This window comes from Sturnira hondurensis, unplaced genomic scaffold, assembly GCF_014824575.4.
Source record: "Sturnira hondurensis isolate 20B ecotype Veracruz unplaced genomic scaffold, ASM1482457v3 Scaffold0007208, whole genome shotgun sequence".
In the NCBI taxonomy this organism is placed as follows: Eukaryota; Metazoa; Chordata; class Mammalia; order Chiroptera; family Phyllostomidae; genus Sturnira; species Sturnira hondurensis.
Window position 1 is genome coordinate 1,392,246 of NW_028079839.1, and position 19,481 is coordinate 1,411,726.

General features: G+C 49.3%; 1 protein-coding gene across 2 annotated transcripts in view; it reads left to right on the top strand.

Moving 5' to 3' along the window:
* Nucleotides 1-17,736: 17,736 nt before the first annotated feature.
* ZRANB1 (zinc finger RANBP2-type containing 1) overlaps nt 17,737-19,481 on the top strand; it is a 54,279-nt gene continuing 52,534 nt past the window's right edge. The window contains exon 1 of one of the 2 annotated variants that reach the window (XM_037051164.1): nt 17,737-17,808. The gene's annotated coding sequence lies outside the window, so the exon portion shown is untranslated. The remainder of the gene's footprint in view (nt 17,809-19,481) is intronic. The other variant, XM_037051165.1, reaches the window with a different exon arrangement.

Genomic DNA, 19,481 nt, shown 5'->3' on the forward strand with positions numbered 1-19,481 from the left:
GGGTTGTCTCTCATGTGTCCCCTACTAGGGACTTGGCCTGCAACCCAGGCATGTGCCCTGACTGGGAATCGAACCGGCAACTCTTTGCTTCACAGGCCCATGCTCAATCCACTGAGCGACACTAGCCAGGGTGGACTCTGAGTTTTTTATTTCTACACCCCTGTTTTCAAGAGATTTTGTTCTTTGGATGTAACTTTTTTATAGCATCCTATTCTTGTTTCATGGATGACATATCTTCTCTTACTTCTCAATAATATATTTTTATGAAATTTAGTTTTCTTTTCTCTACATGGCCTTTGCTTCTACCAAATTGGGTTTTTGCTTTTCTGTTTTTTCTGGTTTCCTCTGATCTGTTTTCTCCGGGGTTCAATAATCCCTGGCTGTCTACTCATGACTATGAAATGGGGGCTCGGAAACTTATTGGACCCTCTGTGTACGTGATGGGACTTGTTGACTTCAGGCTCCTCCGTAGGACGACCAGGGGGACCACTTATGGGGGTGAATTCCTATCCCATGATGTACGTACATCCCCAGGGCAAGCCAGGTTCCGCAGGGCAGAGTTTTCCCTTCTGTCTGGAGAGTAACAGCCTGGCTGCCAGCCTTCTAGGAGGTACAGGAGAAGGGATGGTGTCCGACGCTCGCGGGTACTGGGTAGGGGTCCCCCCGCCCCGTTAAATACCCTGCTTTACCGAGGCCGGCTGGGGTGGGGCTGTTCCACAGCTGCATAGAGTAGGGGGCACATCTAGGAATCCCAGTGGTTACTAGATAGCTCCCACCCGCCTGCCTCACTGCAGCCCATGCTCCTTCACCCGCTGTCCCGGGACCCCTCTCCATCAGCAGTACCCGGCCCCTCCAGGGTCCTGAGGCGCAGACCAGCGACCCTCAGCCTTCCTCATTGCTGGGCTGTGGCGAGCTGTTGTGGGTCTCTCATTTGACCTCCAGTCCCCAAACTGTTGCTGTTCTCCTTTCTGTCCACCTTGGTTTCTGTTTCTGGTTTTGTTTGTTTAATCACGTTATTGTAGTGTCAAGTGGGGTTTCAGGAGGAAGCGAAGTCAGATGTATGTGTTCAATCTACCGTTTCAACCCAAAATTCCGCCTCATATCTCACTTGCCCAATAGAGAACTAAATAAAATTATGTGCTAATTTTTAGATGGCAAATCTAGCACATTTTAAAATATAAAGTTAACCTCTTTGAGCTCTAAAACACTCTTCCCAACATTATTGAATTTCTCATGGTCTCGCTCCAAAATTCACGTTAAGGGTGTGTTGGGGGAAGTCTTGCCTTGTCTTTGCAGTGATCGTCTAAGATCTCCGGGAAGCAGCCTGTAGTGCGGACCTCTCGGATCTGCGCCTTGGCGCCCCTGTGGTGCTCCTGAGCCTCCCCTGCGGGCCAGCCCCAACTGACCAGTACTGTTTGCTGAGGCCTCTGTGCAGACGGAGTATGTCCCCCTGCCCCTCAACCCTGGGACAGGCACAGCAGGGCCTCCCAGGTCCCGCCTGCGGAAAGGCCTGGCACAGAGCTCGCTGGCCACTTCCTGCCCACCGGCTGGCCCTGGGTCCAGGGGTCCTGCTCAGCTCAGCCCACCGGGCTCCTTCCACTCCCTTGCTGCTGAGAACAGAGCCCCGGGGCTGGTGACCACACAGTCATAGGAACCTAGGTACACTGTCCACTTCAGGTGACCGTCCTCAGTGTTTTATTTACGCGGTTATTGAAACAACCTCAGAATGAGACAGCAAAACACCTCTTCCTGCAGTGAACCAGTGGGATGATTCTCTGCAGTTGATTGAAGTGTAGCCTCGTTTACTTATGTAACTTTCTTTTGTCTAGGCAGAGAGGTCCGGAAATGACACGTGTCTCTACCTTCTAGAGAAAGCAACGGGACGCATCACAGCAGCAGTTGGGAGAGAGAGGGCCAAACTGGTTCTGCAGGCTTGGCCTGCCGCCACCCAGCCGCCCAGCCACGTGAGGATGGGGTGGCAGGAGCGTGGTGGGCCTCTCCACCCCTCCCGCTTCAGGCCAGGGGAGGGGGAGCTGTTAGGGCTCCCTGGGCAGTGAGGCGCTTGCCAGAAGGGAGACTGCCAGCTCAGCCTCGCCTGCTGCCTGCAGAAGCTCAGAGACCCCTCAGCTGTGGCACTAGTGATAAACTTAGAAAAGCTCTCAGGGGTGTTACAATGAGCCATCTGCCGCCCTGGAGGAGTGGGGCAGAGGCCAGCCTGGCAGTGCCTCCCCTGCACCCGGGGCCTGTGTGATGGGGACGGGTGGGGGGGGAGTGCCGAAGGTGTGGGCAGATCCCTAACGCCCACCCCCGGTGTAGTCCAAGAGAGAAGGAGTCAGCATTTAGACATCTATCAGGATAGAGGACATTCAACAGCCCCGAGAGAATAACAAGCTAAGTAGAAATGTGTTTTCGTTCCTTCCCTGCCCCCCCACTTCTCCCTGCTCTGAGTCTGCAGGGGCCGCAGGCAGCAGTCAGTGAGGTGAGGCCCAGAAGGGACAGGGAGGGGATGGGATGCAAAAGACAGAGCCCTCTCCAGGCTCACTGCGGGAGAAGGCAGCATCTTTGAACTGGAAGTGAAATGGAGGTTTGTTTTTTTTTTTAAGATTTATCTTTATTTTTAGAGAGGGGAAGAGAGGAAGAAAGAGAGGGAGAGAAACATCAGTGTGTGGTTGCCTCTCATGTGGCCCCCACTGGGGACCTGGCCCACAGCCCATAACGCATGTGCCCTGACTGGGAATCGAACCGGCAACCCCCTGGTTCACAGCCCACACTCAATCCACTGAGCTACACCGGCAAGGGCAAAGTGGAGGTTTTGACATATGTAAGCTCTTTACGAGGACCGAAAATGCAGACTGTGGAGTCATACCTGGGAGGTACTGAGATGGTGTGGCCTCATGGGAAATGTCATCCAGGAGGGAAGGACCTGCAGGGGAGAGTTGCAAGGCACTGAGGGGGGAAGTCACCGCTGGGTCCTGGCAGCAGCAAGCCCTGCTCGAGAAACGGGTTACACATATGGTGAGACAAAGAAGGTGCCGAAGGGCCTCCAGCCCCTTTGAGGAGCCTTCCTGGACCAGGCCTGCACGCCCCCGGGCCACCTCTCGCATGACACTCGTTTGCTCTGCAGAACAGTTCATCCAGATGGACCCCCAGGGCCTCACTCCGCAGGAGCAAAGGGCTGGGGGTGCTGCTCACGGATGTCAGTTACTTTAATAAAGAGGAGAGCGTGGCAGGGCCATTGGGAGATAAGTTCCCCTAAAATGGCAGTTGTCTCACATTTTGTCTGAAGGAAAACCTTTACAACTGCATTTGCAGAGAGAATTCTCTGTAGAGTAAGAACTCAGATGGCAAGGCGGCTTCTATACCCGTTTCTAACGGCAGGTTTTTACGATGCCAGCGAAATAGCCGGGACTGAAGCAGGAAGCCCTTCCACCCGTCCGAGGCCATCGGCCAGAAGAGCAAGCACTGCTCTGACTGGTGTTTCGTTTGAGAAGTGCAGGGGCACCCATGGCTGCATAACTCATTGTTTATTGTAAATACAGTTAAGAATGTGCCAGCATGATGTGCTAGGAAATGGAGACTTCAGAATGGACGGGAGCAGGTCAGAGGCGGAAGGTTAGTGGAACTGAGGGCTTTTCCAGTCCATTCCCAAACTCTGTCCACTACCACTCGGGCCTGTTGTGAATGCTAGTAATTGGTGAATACCTCCCAGTCCTGGATTAGAACAGGACGAGGAGAAAGAAAGGCCCCCGGGGCTGCTGGGAAACGCTGCCTCTCTGTGCGATTGTCTGCTGTATTCACGCTACGCGAGGGTTGGACAAAGTGGTCCATCTGTCCTTCTCTTTCCTAAGATCTTCCCTGGCCAAGTCTTCCCGGCCTTCCGAGTGTCTGTCTCCAGTGTCACCAGCAAGCAGCCACAGGTCTCCAGGGCAATCACACCCAGCCACCTTCTCCACAAGGGCAGAGGCCGAGAACTGTGGAGAAACCTTTCCCCAGGCGTGGCAAGTGTTTGTCCTGGTCTGGGTGTTCGCACTCACAGCTGGCAACGTGCCAGCGCCCGCACCGCTCCCCGGTGGCCAAGCGCCCACAGGCTCTGTGTGTGCGGTCGTCAGGTATGACACTGTCAGGTGTGTGAAAGGGGCCTCTTGTGTCTGGTGTAAAGGTGGTACTAACTGGGAAAGACCCCTCTTGTTGTGACATTAAAACAGCTCTGCTTCCTATGGGGACCGTAGTGACATACCAGGGTGGCACTTGCTGGGTTCCATATCCTGGGCTAAGCCCTTGCTCCCTCCCCCACCCCTCCCACCTTCCCTTCCTTGAAAAGCAACCACTTGCAAATAGTAACAAATTCCAAGCACTCCGCCCTGAGACGGCTAGTCCAGACTGGACAGCAGTAGCTGACTGAGCAGAAGAGCTAGCTTCAGGGACACCTGAGGCTCCTGGGACCTTGCTGGGAAGAGAGCCCTGGGGCTGTTTTACCTCTTGACCTTCTCCCAGAACCCCAAGTGTAGCTCCAAGGATGGTTTAATTCTGTCGGAATTAATGCCCAGACTCTTCACTCTTCCCTGAGCCCTCTGGGGCAGGGAGGCAGAGGGTTGTCCCTGAAAGTCCATTTCTTTTTAATATATTTTGTTGATTATGCTGTTACAGTCGTCCCATTTTCCCCCTTCATTCCCCTCCACCCTGCACACCCCCTCCCACCCACATCCCCGCTTTAGTTCATGTCCATGTGTCACAAGTTCTTTAGCTTCTATATTTCCCACACTAGTCTTGCCCTCCCCCTGTCTATTCTCTCCCCACCGTCTATGCTACTTATTCTCTGTACCTTCTCCCTCCTTCTCCTCCTCCCACTCCCCTGTTGCTAACCCTCCATGTGATCTTCATTTCTGTGGCTCTGTTCCTGTTCCAGTTGTTTGCTTACTTTGTTTTTCTTTTAGGTGTGGTTGTTAGTAATTGTGAGTTTGCTGTCATTTTACTATAGCTGTCTTTTATCTTCTCTTTCTTAGATAAGTACCTTTAGCATTTCATAAAAAAAGGGCTTGGTGATGATGAAATCCTTTAATGTGACTTTATCTGAGAAGTGCTTTATCTGCCCTTCCATTCTAAATGATAGCTTTGCTGGGTAGAGCAATCTTGGAGGTAGGTCCTTGTCTTTCATGACTTAGAATACTTCTTTCCAGCTCCTTCTTGCCTGTAAGGTCTCTTTTGAGAAATCAGTTTGTTACCGAACAAGGGTCCGAGGGGGGGCAATACTTGGCCCACCGAGGGATGCCAAAAACTGCTTCAGAAAACAGGGGCCCCTCCCAAGGACAGTATACTAATATCTATTGGGTTCTTCTGTCCACCGCCAATTGGAAAGACATCTCTCAACACCAGAGATTTGTGAAAAGGAAACAAAATGTTTATTTAATGCTATTCAGGCCTAGTGCCTTCATTAAAATATCAAAGTCTTTAAGGGTATACACCTACACACACCCACACACAGCACTCCCTTCTCCCACTGTCCCAAATCCGGGTACCATAAATCAGGAAAAGAGCACACGTCTGTTTTTCAGGTTGCTGGCACGTGAGCTGTGTCGCCTGTCCAGGCAGGATCTCCAAGTAATCCAAAGTCATGCGGCACCTTCCACTGGCAAGAGTTCTTTGTACCAAGTTCCAGTCAAAGTCTCTCCCGCTTTCCAGGCCACTCGTCCAAAAGGAGCTCCCCAAAGCCGCGTGGGCCTCTTCTACCAAAGCCGCACTCCACCCAAAGCGCGTCTTTCTTCTTCACCTGGCTGCAGGGATCTCCATTCTGGCAAAGCTGCGTGGTCTTCCCTTTCACCTGGCCAAGAGGGGGTCTGCACTCTGCTGAAACCGTGTGGCTCTCTCTCCTAATGGCTACAGGGGTCTACATCTTTCCAGAACAGCGTGGCTCTCCCCCTCACCTGGCCAAGAGGGGGTCCTCACTCTGCTAAAGCCACATGCCTCTCCCACAGGCACTCTCTCAGAGAAGCAGCCCCCAGTTCCATCCTGGGTAGCAGCCACTCACTTCTCCCTGGCCCAAAACTTGGCCACAGCTATTTAACATATCTATGAAACCAGTTATATGTTATAGATATGTTAAATGACCATTCCAGAGGTTAGCTGCAAAACTGTTGCTATGCAAAACATCTCTCAATGGCCCTGCTCCACGTGTCCCATCCCCCAACTGACACCTGGCCCGCCCCCACCAGGACATCTTAATAATATTTTCTCCAATATTCTTATACACTTTGAGTTCTGGACACCATTCCAAATCTTTTTTGCCCCTCCCCCCCCTTGGCTGCACCCTGTATCAAGTTGACAGTCTGATGGGAAGTCCTTTGTAGGTAACTGTCTCCTTGTCTCCTGCTACTTCTAAGATTCTCTTCTTCATTTTCATCTTGGCTAATGTCATTATGATGTGCCTTGGTGTGTTCCTCCTTGGGTCCAACTTCTTTGGGATTCTCTGAGCTTCCTGGACTTCCGGGAAGTCTATTTCTTTTGCCAGAATGGGGAAGTTCTCCTTTATTATTTGTTCAAATAAGTTTTCCACTTGTTGCTCTTCCTCTTCCCCTTCTGGTACCCCTATAATTTGGATGTTGGAACATTTAAAGATGTCCTAGAGGTTCCTAAGCCTCTCTTCATTTTTTTTTTGAATTCTTGTTTCTTCATTGTTTTCTGTTTGGTTGCTTTTTAATTCCTTCTGGTCCACTCCATTGACTTGAGTACCAGTTTCCTTCCCATCACTATTGGTTCCCTGTGCATTTTCCTTTATTTCACTTAGTGTAGCCTTCATTTTTTCATCTAATTGGGACCAAATTCACAAATTCTGTGAGCATCCTAATCACCAGTGCTTTGAGCTGTGCATCTGATAGGTTGCATCTCTTGGTTGCTTAGTTGTATTATTTCTGGAGCTTTGATCTGCTCTTCTGTTTTGACCATTTTTTCCCATTTCAGAGCATTCAACAAAGCAAATTTAAAAAACTATCTGTGACACCATTCCCCCTGCTTTTTTTCCATAGTGAGAGTACTTCTATTAAAGCTGGAGACAGTGGCCCTGGCTGGTGTGGCTTAGTGGCCTGAGCACTGGCCTGTGAACCAAAAGGTCACTGGTTCAATTCCCAGTCAGGGCTCATGCCTGGGTTGCAGGCCAGGTCCCCAGTAGAGGACACATGAGAAGCAACCACACACTGATGTTTCTCTCCCTCTTTTTCTCCCTCCTGTCCCCTCTCTCTAAAAATAAATAAATAAATAAAATCTTTTTTAAAAAGCTGGAGCCAGTGTAACAAGGAAGGAGCAACAGGAGAACCGAGGCGGGGCTGCTTTGCCTCACTGCAAACGCCATGGGAAGAAGGTGAGGCGAGATGGGACCGCTGTCAGCTCCCTGGAGGGTCAGAAAAAAGGGGGCCATGGAACAGTCCACAGGGTTAGCCCAGGACGAGCTGCTGCTGCCCATTGCTCCCCTGGTTGCAAGTCTCGTGGGGTCCTTAGAGTTTAGGAGATGCACGCCTGTGGGGGAAGGGGCAGGGGAAGGTGTGGGCGTGCTCCCGGGAGGGAGAGCGCACTAACCATTTCTTTTGATGGGACAGAAGACTGACTTTGAGGTTACCTAGAATGTTCCTTTCAAGATCCATGACTTCCTCCTTGTCAGGATCTAATGGTCAGGCCCCTGCTTAGCCTCCCTGTGCTCAGATTCCTGACCTGTGCGTGGGCGCTGACTGAGGGCACTGTGGGAATTCTGTGAGCTGGTCTCTGAGACAGCGTGAGCTCCTTCCTCCTTCCCAGTGAATGAAGAAAAAGAAATAAAAACAAGCAAACCTACATGCATGCTGTATGCACATGTGCGTGTACACACACGCACACTTTGCAGGATGTGTTTGTTCCCTAAGCTTCTGTAACAAGTTCCCACAATCTCAGTGGCTTAAAGCTTCAGAAATGTAGTCTTTCACAGTTCTGGAGGCTGCAAGTTGGACATCAGGCACAGGCAGGGCCATGTGTGCTCTGAAGGCTTTAAGGGAGTATACCTCCTTGCCTCTTCCTACCGGTAATGTTTTAAAAGGAATCTTTTTTCCTGAGCTGTAGGTCTCAACAGTGGCCCTGGCTGCTGTGGTTCAGTGGACTGAGTACCAGCCTTTGAACCAAAGAGTCACTTGTTCGAGTCCCAGTCAGGGCACATGCTTGGGTTGTGGGCCAGGTCCCCAGTAGGGGGTGCACAAAAGGCAACCACACATTGACATTTCTCTCCGTCTCTTTCTCCTTCCCTTCTCCTCTCTCTGAAAATAAATAAATAGGTAAAATCCTGAGAAAAACATACCCAGTACACATGCTGCAAGCAGTCATGCCGTCACTCAGGCTCAGTTGTCCCATTTATAGAGTACAGGCAGAGGAGATTCAGCATCCTTCTTAACAGCCCTCGTGTTTTGGGAATGGTAACAAAAGGAGCATCGGCTTGAATGTCAAGTGACCAGCTGCCCTGGGCCCTAACAGGAGAGTCGGCCTGTCCTTGGACGCCAGGCGCGGGCACCTCCTTGCTTGCTCGTTTTGGCAGTCCCGGATGGCATCTTCCTCCTGTGGAAGGCTGTTTCCCCTGAGAACCTGTTGTTTGCTTTGGCCCCTCTAGGTAAGGTGCTCACTTTCCACTGAAGAAGTCGCCTGGGCCTTGTGCTTTCAGGCTATCTCAGTCAGAATTCAGAAAAAAAAAATGTTTTCAATCACCTACAGTCCTCTTGCATTTTCTTTCTTCCCCACTGCCCACTGCAGCTTGCTGCTTAAAACCTAGTGAGTCAGCCCTGGCTGGTGTAGCTCAGTGGATTGAGCGAGGGCCTTCGAACCAGACGATCGCGGTTCGATTCCCAGTCAGGGCACATTCCTGGGTTGCAGGCCAGTTCCCGGCAAGGGCCAGTTCCCAGTAGGGGATGCTCGAGAAGCAACCATACATTGATGTTTCTCTTCCTCTCTTCTTCCCTTCCCCTCTAAAGATAAATAAATACAATTGAAAAAAAATAAAAACCTAGTGAGTCAGTAAGGGTTTTTTTCTGAGCAAAAGTGTGCAAGGAAACAGCATTGAGGAATGATGGGTAGGCTGTAGGAATTATGAAGCCATGTTCCATGTGGAGATAAGGTTCTGTGTTGTGTTCTGGCAGTTTTCCAGATTGGACACTAAATTTGGAGCAGATTTCTGAGGTTTTGATGCATCGTCCTGAAACGTGAAAGTGCCTCATATTCTTCCTGTCCCACTTTTCAACCTCTGGCCGATTTATTTTCAGATCAGAACAAAATTCTAAAGCTCCTTCCACAAAGCACAGAGCAAAGCAGAAATTTTGGAAAGGGAATTATCTTGATTCATGTTGATAGACAATCTGGAAAAATTGGATGCTATTAACGTACATTTTTTCAATACGAAATATTACATTGAGACTAAATTTTAGAGCTGGAAGGGAATTTAACAAGCAAAGGCCACTGTAACTTTAAAGACCTCTCATGGTGATTTGGACATTTAGCATTTTTGTTTAGTGGGCACATCTTTTAAAATGATGGTGATAAAGTGTAATGTTCAAGGGAGACATTATGGAGAGATGAGCGAACCCCCGCATTGGAATTTCATAAGCACTGTGCAAATGTCAGCTCTTAGTTTATTATCCGCTAAGCTGATTACCTAGCACAGATTTGATTTGACCTCAAAATCTGCCAAGCACCAGAAGGCCGTTCTTCAGCCTGCTGTGTCTGGTAGGGGACAGGAACATCCCTGGGGACGCCGAGACACCACTTCTGAAGCAGCCAACTCCGGAGCACTCATAGAGGTGCCTTGGCCTTTAATCTGCCCTCCCCTGATTACTCTGCTGGGGTTTCTCTCCCCGACACCCAACAAAAGCCTACCTGTTCTGTTCGTTTACTTTCAGAGATATGGAAATATTTAGGTATGAAATGATATGCTGTCTGAGGTTTATTTCAAAATGATATGAAAAGTAGAAAAGCAGATGGGAATAAAACTGAAACGAGACTGGCCAGGAGTGGTAATTGTGGAAGTTGGGTGATGGGACATGGGGTTTCTTCTTCTTTTAAGATTTTGTTTATTTTTAGACAGAGGGGAAGGGAGGGAAAAAGAGAGGGAGAGAAACACCAATGTGTGGTTGCCTCTCCTGCTCACCCCACACCAGGGACCTGGCCCACAACCCAGGCGTGTGCCCTGACTGGGAATCAAACTGACGAGCCTTTGGTTTGCAGGTTGGTGCTCAATCCCCTGAGCCACACCAACCAGGGCAGGACATTGAGCTTCTTATAACTCTAATACTGCAGTGAACATCCTTGTACACACAAGGGAACATCCCCACACTAACCCAGAAGGGAAACTACAGGGTCTACGTCCATTCTAAAATTTACTGGGCACTGTCAAATTGTTCTCCAAGTCTGCACAAATTCACATTTCTATCAGTGTGATTGTTAGAAAGCAGTAGACTTCCTCTTTGTTTCTGTTTGTATTATCCTGATCACTTTGATCAAGTGTTGCATTTGCTGGTTCTTCAGGCTGTCTTTTTGTGAATTATCTGTTTGTATTCTTCCAGATTACCGATGGAATCCCAGTGAGCTCTCTTTCCTTTTCCCTTCAAGTGGCACAGCCCCACAGGCTGCCTGCGTTTTTGCTAGTAAGAGAGCCAATTGTCAAATTTCTAAGATTTTTGCTAACTTATGAACTATTGTAGCTCAAAATTGGCTGTGGTGGCAATATTTACACCATGGCAATCAGCAGACCCTGCAAATCAGAGAGCTGGTCGTTAACCACGTTCTAGCACACCATTGTCCCCCAGCATTGACATCCAGGCATGGCTTGGCTCAGAAGAGCTTCAAGGTGAACTTGAGGCCTGGGGCCCTTGACTGGCTGACTGGGGCAAGAAGGGGCTTAGCTGCTCCATGCTGCCTCTGCTGGGCAGCAGCTGGTGGCTATCAGAGGGGCGGGGAGTTGAGAATACCTAGGACTCTCTCCTCCCCCGAGAGCTCCTGCAGCAGGAGCAGGTAGGTTTGCGCATAGGTCCTGGGGCAGAGTCTATTCCTTGGCCCCTTTCACTTCTGTGCCAGCTGTGCCCAGCTACATCATCTCACTGCCCGTGAAAAGAACATGTGGGGCTCCTTGTGCAAAAGCAGCAAGGGAACCTCTTCCTTATCTCTCTGTGATCTTTCCTTTCACCACTCACAGTGGCTTTTTGCTATTGAAGGCCATAGTCTCTCAGGGAATGGGGATATTTGTCGGGTGATTGCAAGGCTCCAGTCTCCCGGGGTCTTGCCCAGTGACTTGGCACACAGGGCATGTGTGACCCACCTGAACCCACATGCAGGACCCTGTCCAGGACCCTGCGGGGGAACTGGGCTTTGATTCCTTGGCCCATACTCCACTGACACACTGAGCTTCCCATACAAAACACAGACTTAAACATAACATTTTTGACATTCAAGACAACAAGCAACTGTGGCTCATGAGACCCCACAGGTGCTCTATGTCACTCCCCATCAGCTGCATGCCCTGGAGCAACCCCGGGGCCGGGCAGCCCTGGGCTCCAGCTCTGCGAAGCTGGACACCTTACCCACCACGGCTGTGCCTGTCCAGTCAGAAAGTGGGTTTGTTTTCACAAACCTCCTTTTAGCAGGGAGCCTCCTTCGGGTACAGGACATAGGCAATGAATGAGATACATAACCAAAAAAATCTATATATGTGGCATGTTGGACACTGGAGAAACCTGAAATTATGGGAGAGATAAGGTGTCACTGGGGTAGGGCTGACAGGGGACGGGCGGGGAGCTAAAATATGAGACGCTGGGGTTTGGGAAAGTCACATTTGAGCAAGAACCTGCGGTGAGGGCGGGCGACACAGGACCCCGCCTTCAGTCCTCCACTCTGTGTCACCTTCCATGTAAATACTGCCTAAGGGGCTCTCAGAATCCTAGGGCTTTGTGAGGACCGTGAGCTAGAAGAAACTTGGTTAGTGAGAATTTGCTTGCATAACGTTCCACTTTAGTTACATTATTTTAGGCGTTACAGATGTCATATAAAAAACACACTGGTTAGAATGCCTCCCTTTTTACTGGAATGTTTGTAAGTTCATTTCCCTTTGAAGCAGACACGTCATCTGTTGTCGTATTTTTAGAGGCTTGAGAAAGTCATATCTCACATCTTCTGAGGGTTCAACACTTTCCGCAGTGATTTTTCCCACTCACTCTTTTAGTGACTCAGTGCGGTTTCTTCCCACAAAAGCACAGCAGAGTGTTAAATAATAAAAAATGTAAAGCTGCAGGAAAAGGAAAAAGAAAGAGCAGTTCTTCCACGTCAGGAGTGGACTTTTACTTTATCAGGCTAGTGGACAAAGGAAATCCCCAGATAATAGTGGCTTAGCAAGACAGATGCGTCTTTCCCAGGTGAACGATGTCTGGGGAGGGCAGTCCAGACTGTGGCCTGCACTTCCTCTCTACCATCCTCGAAATGCCCTCATGGTTCAGGATGGCCATGACAGCTCCAGCCATCACACCCATACTCCGGGAAGGAAGATAGGGTGACCAGAACGGTCTGTTCTCTCCCTTTTAAGGAGAATTTGCATAAAACCCCTCAAACACTTTCACCTTTTTAGCTCCTATAAGTGCATTATGGGCCAGAACTTACTCACCTTGCCATACCTACCTGTAATGGACTTGGAGACACAGTAAAGGCATTTAATAGAGCACACATACACACACAAAAAGTTACAAGCCAATAAGGTGTTGCTTGGAAGAGAAAGGAGAATAGATGTTGGGAAGCATTTCTAGCAAGGTTGCCATAGTCACCAGCCTCATTTTCTTTTTAAGTTTATGAAGTCTATACATCTCAGGGAAATAAATGCTGCCTAGCTCCTCGGACCGTGAGAAACTGCAGTTTTAAATGCTCTCATTGAGAGAGCAGTTTTTTACAAAGTCAGACAAGAAGCTCCAGTGGGGAATGGAGTTGGACTCTGTCTTCTTTTCTGTTTTTGTATATGTTGCTTCTGTCTCCTGCCCAGTCGCCTACTTTGGGATGGTGTAGGGAAGTAGTCCCGTGAAAGAGGGCCTCACTGGGCTTTGTGTGTTATAGGAAGAAGTAATTTTTTCACACGCATTTTTTTATGTCTGATTGGACTTTTTAAAAAAACATTTAGCATGTGTATTTTAAATCTGTAGTGACTGTAAACCCTCACACTGAAAAGAACAAAATATTGTGAACTCTGGGGTTTCGTCCCAGCTCTGAAGCTGACACACAGGACATTCTCTTCGGTTCACGGTTTGAGTTTCCTATTGGTTTTGAATAGAACAGTCATTTGCATGAACCACTTGTTAATTTAAGAGCTATTCTCAGGACTGGGAATATAAGACAGAAAACTGTACTTGAACAAGAATTAAATTTAAAAAAAGACAAAAAAGAGCTATTCGAATGACATGAATACTGTTACATGTTTTTTTTTAAGATTTTATTTTAATTTATTTTTAGAGAGATGGAAAGACAGGTAGGAAGAGACTTCTCCCAGGACCTGGCCCACAACCCAGGCATGTGCCCTGACTGGGAGTCAAACTGGTGACCTTTCGGTTCACAGGCCAGTGCTCAATCTAGTCAGTCACACCAGCCAGGGCATCAAATGTTTTGAAATAGTTTTCAACCATGTGGTCTCTGAAACAATCGTAAGGAAAGGAATAAAAAATATTGTAGCATTCCTAAATTTTTAGATAGCTTATCATTTTAGTATTTGGCAAAACAACAGAGCATTTTCAATTCCATGAGCATTATGTAATAAGATATGTAATAAAGTACTAACTTCTAGATCAGTATGTCTTTTCTAGCGTGAGAGAGAGACCGTGCATGTGAAGGTGCTACTTTATCAGCACAGAAAGAGGAACAAGTTTCTTTTCTTTCATTAAAAAGTATTTTTTTTATTTTTTAGAGAGAGGGGAAAGGAGGGAGGAAGAGAGGGAGAGAGACACCAGTGTGTAGGAGAAGCGTCAATCATGGATCAGCTGCTTCTCTCGTGCCCTAGGCTGGGGACCTGGTCTGCAAGGCAGGCATGTGCCCTGACCGGGAATCGAACTGCTGACCTTTATGGCACTGTCCTCGGAGCCACACAAACCACAGCCCTGTGTGTGTTGTTGTATCTCCTGTCTTCCTCTCCTCGCCAGACGTTTTAGACCGGTAGTCTACCATCACTGCCTTAGTGCCCCCACGAGCCTTCCGCTTTTGAAATCTGGCTTCTCTCCCCGCCATCCTACTGGAAACTGTTCTCTAGAAGGTCACTAAGTCTCTTGTTTGTCAAATGTAGTGACCTTTTCTCCGTTCTAATTCCTGAGGCTGGAGAATCTGACACTGTTTATTGCCATGGACTTGAGGCTCCCTGTCCCCCCGGGCTTCCAGAGCACCCTTCTCACGTGCTGTCTTCTTGACCAGTCCTGTGGTGTCAGGTGGTAACTTCCACACAGAGAACTAACTCCCTGAAGAACTAATGCCATCATCCAGATGCACCCAGCCCTGGGTGATCAGATTCCAGAGCAGCACTCCCCCGGCTGGCTGCACACGGCCTCCCGAGGGTTCCGTGTGGGCATCCACACGCCCGATCAATAGCCACCGGCTCCCCTTACCTAGCTCCTCTCCTGCGGGTCCGGTGGTTCATTGCACCACTGTCATTCGAAGCGCCCTGACTTTGGAGTCTTTCTTCCCCCGCCCAGATTCTGACACCAGCAAACTGAACATCCCACTGCCACCCTGTTTCACGTCTGTCCTCTCCTTTCCATTCCCACAGCTACTTTGGTTTTAGGTCCTTGTCTCTTTAGCTGGTTTCTCTGTCCCTATTTCTCATTCTACCCTCACTTGTCCCACAGACATTCCAGGGTCAGCTATAGCTCTGGTGCTCAAAACCTTTCTATGGTTTTCTGCTAGTAATGGAGTTAAACAGACAGACCCACAATCTGGCATTCAAGACCTTCCCAGTAAGGCCGAAAAAGTAAAACGGCATTTATCTTCTGCAAGTAGTTGGGAAAACACCTGAAATAAAAGTAAAAAAAACCAACCAAATTGTCCATAAAACTATACTGTCTCTACAATTTAGCCCAAGGGCTCTAAGAAAAAGAGCTTAAAAAAAACAAACAAACCAGTGAGCAGTTTTCCCCAAGGAAATATGTCTCAGAACTCAGAAATATTTCTCAGACAGAAACTTAAGGAGGATAATTTACTCTCTGTGCCAAAGAGCATGAATCAGCTCCTTAACTGTGACGACGCTATCTGCTGCCCTTGCAGACACATGTTTTTCTCAAGCCTGGTGTAACGGAAGGAGGGTTGGATGAGGAAATCAAGAGCTTTATTTTCTAATTCCAGACCTAGATGGCCTGGCTTTTGGTAAGCCACTTAAAGTCTCTAGGCATTCGCAATGGTGTCACATCTGCCCACAGGGGGTGGGGCGGGGCTCTGGCAGTAGCTGGCTGCAGGCCCCAGTCACCTGGGCAGTGCGTGTCAACAGAGCCAGACCCAGGTTCTCCTCCCGGGAGTGTGCTGGTAGGTCTGGGGTGGGGTCCAGATATATATATATATATATTTTAAAAGCTCTTCAGATAATTCTAATGTACAGCCAGGGCTGAGGACCACTGGACCGACATCGAATGTCTTCTCAGCTTTAACAAAGTCATTTTGGGGTTTGCTGTTTCTCCCAATCACAAGATAATTTTCATTGGAATGTACGTAAGCACCTTCCAGCTCAGATTATAACGATGGCTACTGTTGTCTTGCCATCTGTGCTACGCTGCAGGTTCCTCAAACACAAAGCCTTACTCATCTTTGTACACTTCTTGCTCTTCAGCATGTGATTCTGATATTAGGGGTGTTAAAGTGAGTGAAGAGTTAGGGAGCCCCTTCCCTTTGCAAAATCGACTGCGACTCACACCAGATGAAAACGCCAAACTCTGTGATTCTTGCTCGCTTGTCGGTGAGATGCTTTATGGCAGAGGTTCAGGAAGGGGAAGCTGAGGTGGCCGGCAGCTTTCAAAATGTTTTCAGTGACTTGTTGGCCGAACCACTGTTCTTACGTAATCACGTGGTGTGTCGTCTGCAATGGTGTCACTCACGTGTTTGAGAGCATATACTACATTTTAAAGGCAAATGACCTTTGCCATTTAAACTCGATTTTTGGGGGAGTCCTTGAGTCAGTAATGCTGCCCTGGGAAGCTGGGGATTACTGAATGTCTGTCCCAGGAATGGCTGTGAGGATACAGTCCACCAGTGGTCACGAAAGAGGTGGTTGGTAAGGGGAAGCTAGAGAAGGCACTATTCTTCAGTGCCCACAGGGAGGCCGTATACTCACCCGTGCCACCGTTACACAAAGAGAGAGTGGGAATGATGCTACCAATAGTTTTCCTGAATGAAGTCTCCATGCAAGTTTTAAAAATCTAATTAAATTGAGCAACACAGTCAGCCCGTGGAAGTTGAGGTGTCCAACACAGCTGCTGAATGCCCCTTGACAGTGCTATGGTCCTCCAATGGATGCTGTTTAAAAAGCTTTACCACTTTAAAAAGTTGCTGTCCTTTATGATCTTTTAAATTCCTGAAATAAAATTTGAAGTATGAAAAATGCAAGGCAACATCCCACTGGGAAAAACCAAGTTCTCCCGCTGGACAAATTTGACATCCTCATGGGGTTTTAGCAAGCAGCCAAATGACCGACTCTTTGGTCATATTCACAAAAGTCAAATATACAAAACACATCCCCAGAAAACATTTTCTTTAAAACTTGGGCTCTGGGAATTCATCTGGCAGTATTTTTTCCACTGCTGTCATTTATTCTTTGCCTTAAACTTACAATTTACAGAAAGGTAACCATCTCTAAATCGGAAACAGAAAAGAGCTTTTATTTTTTTTTAAATCCTTTATTTTACTGCGATACAATTGGCATATAACTCCACGGCTTTTCATCATAGATATACACACACGTAATACAGGTTAGAAGTATACACACACGGCCCCAAAGGTAAAAAAAAAGACATTGTAAAAATATATAAGAATTAGGTTATCACAAACAACATCATAAACATTGGTGTGTGAAACTGAGAAAAATGAAGCCGACTCTGCAAGTAGTCACCAAGGAGACGTGTGACTCGCAGGCTGACTTCTCACCCCGGAATCTGCTAAAGATACGGGGAACAGGGAGTCGCACCTCGCGCGAGAACGCGCCCCACCTCCCATCCCCCCGGGACCTGGCCGCACCGCCTGCGTGTCCCCCCGCCCGCGCCCTCCCGGCGTTCCCCGCAAGCCCCGGGGTCCGTAGCCCCCGCTCGCGGGCCGCCTCACAATCGGGGCCCGGCGCCGGCTTGACGTCACCGTTCCACCGCCCTCCTCCTGCGCCCGGAAAGAAGCGGCAGCCCATTGGCCGCGCAGCCACGGCCTCGGGGCCAATGATAGTGCGGCGAGCGACTGGGTCCCGCCTTGACGTCGCCTTGCTCGCCTTGGGGCTGATTTGGCTCCGGGGCCGCTCACCGCCGCCATTGCGATCCCGCAGCGCCCTAGGTCGTCCCCCTTCTTCTCTCCCCCGACCCCCAGCCGCCCCCCCCGCCTCCGTGTCCGCTCCCCGCCCCTCTGCCCCCGCCCCCGGCAGCCGGGAGCAGCGCGCGGGCCCGCGGAGACCATGTCCTGACTGAGAGGAGAGGGCGGAGGCGGCGCGGGGGGAGGCGGAGAGGGGCCGGGCTCGGCTCGTCGCCGCTGGCTGCTCGGGTGTCGCCGCCGCCGCCGCCGCGCGCCGAGGTCCGGACGGGGAGAAGCAGGAGCTGGAGGAGGAGCCGCCGCCGCCAGGTAAGCGGGCCCCAGGAGGGCGCCCCGCCGCAGGCCCCCCGAACCCCCCGCGGCCTCCTCGGCCTCGACCCCATACCGCCGAGTCTTCTCCGGTACGGCAGGCGCGGGGAGGCGCGGGAACGGGGCCCGGCTTGCCGCTGCCGCGCTTCCATTTTGGGCTTCCCCGGTGCGGGACAGGCCTGACCCGTGGGAGGTGGGTCCGCCCGGCTTGTTTACCGACTGTGGATTAGCCGTGGCTGGACGCGCCGCCCGCCCTGCCACCTCTCTTCCGCCAGATTCTCCCCTTCCCCCCAGCTCCTCTTCCTGCCACCTCCCGAGGGTGGGGGTATGTGAGTGGGTTTCGCTCCCACTCTGCGGTAGGCCCTAAAATACTTGGTCCGTCGTCACAAGTTGGTGCTGATCTCTGAACTTGTGTTTCTGTCTCCTGGCCTTTCCCTCTCCGCTCCTCCTGCGGTAGCCTCGGCGGCTGCCATTTCTGTTTTAAAATAAAGGTCGGGGGCGACGGGGGCGGGGCGGAGGACCTGTCACCATTGGAAGGATTGTCTACCTTTCTCGCTCCCAATAACGATTGTTCTTGCAGGGATCTGTTATTTTCTCCGCGGTGGTTTGGTGTGGGCACTTCACAGACAAAAGGACTGTAATGAATACTTGCATTAAGCGCAAGGGACAGGCAGTTGAGCGTCAGCTTGAAAGTTTGAACTGGCCCATTATCTTTGAGATGCACGGTGTTTTGAAACTTTCTTGCAGAGAATTTTGATTTCGGTCGTTTGAATTCCCTTTTCTGTAACTTTGCGGACTCTCAGGGTAAACGCTGTTCCCTCTACCCAATGTTTCGGTTTGTATGATCTACGATGTGGTCTGTAGATTTAATGTACAAAAATGTCCTTTTAGGATCACAGTCGAAGAGAAATCTCGAGCTCTTGGATATGTTGTATAATGAGTGGTTCTTCCCCTTTAAGTTGCTTCTCTATCACTTGGGTGACCTCAGGGGTGCTTCTGTTTGGATCAAACACGGGCCACTGGACCAGCCATAAGCCAAGGGAAACTGTAAGGAATTTTGATCTTGACTTTTGCCATGGATCTTGGGAAAGTCACCTAAATTACGTATGAAAAATAAAGCTGGATCTCTCCTCCTCGTTATTACTGTTAATTAAATGAGGTACTTTTAAAGAAATACAGAACCTTGTTCCTCCTTGGTTTTTTGATTTTATGAGAAGACATGCAGTCACCTCTATATAAAATTTCGTGACATTATTTTTATTTGGGTTTTGGGGATATCATTTGTTGTGAGGGATTTCTGTTTCTGTTGATGGTTACAACACTTTGTTAGTGCTTCAGAGCACTGAGACACCCATTTATTTACTCTTGAAATGTGTTTGGATTAACATGATGAACTCATTCACGGTAGTAGATTTTAAGTTTATGGTCTTGATCCAGCTCTGTGTGCTGATCAGGGTTATGGCGTATCACATGTGACGTGTGAGGATGAACGCACATATTTGAGGTGCACTGCCTCATATGTAATTGATACAGTGGGAGCCGTTTGTCATGCTTTACACTCACCCTGCTTTTATAATAAATGGAAACTTTAAAGAAGCGGGACTTGCAGAAGTAGACCACATTATTCAGCTCGACCCACTGTTACTTTTTGAGGATTGCTGTTCATGGTGTCA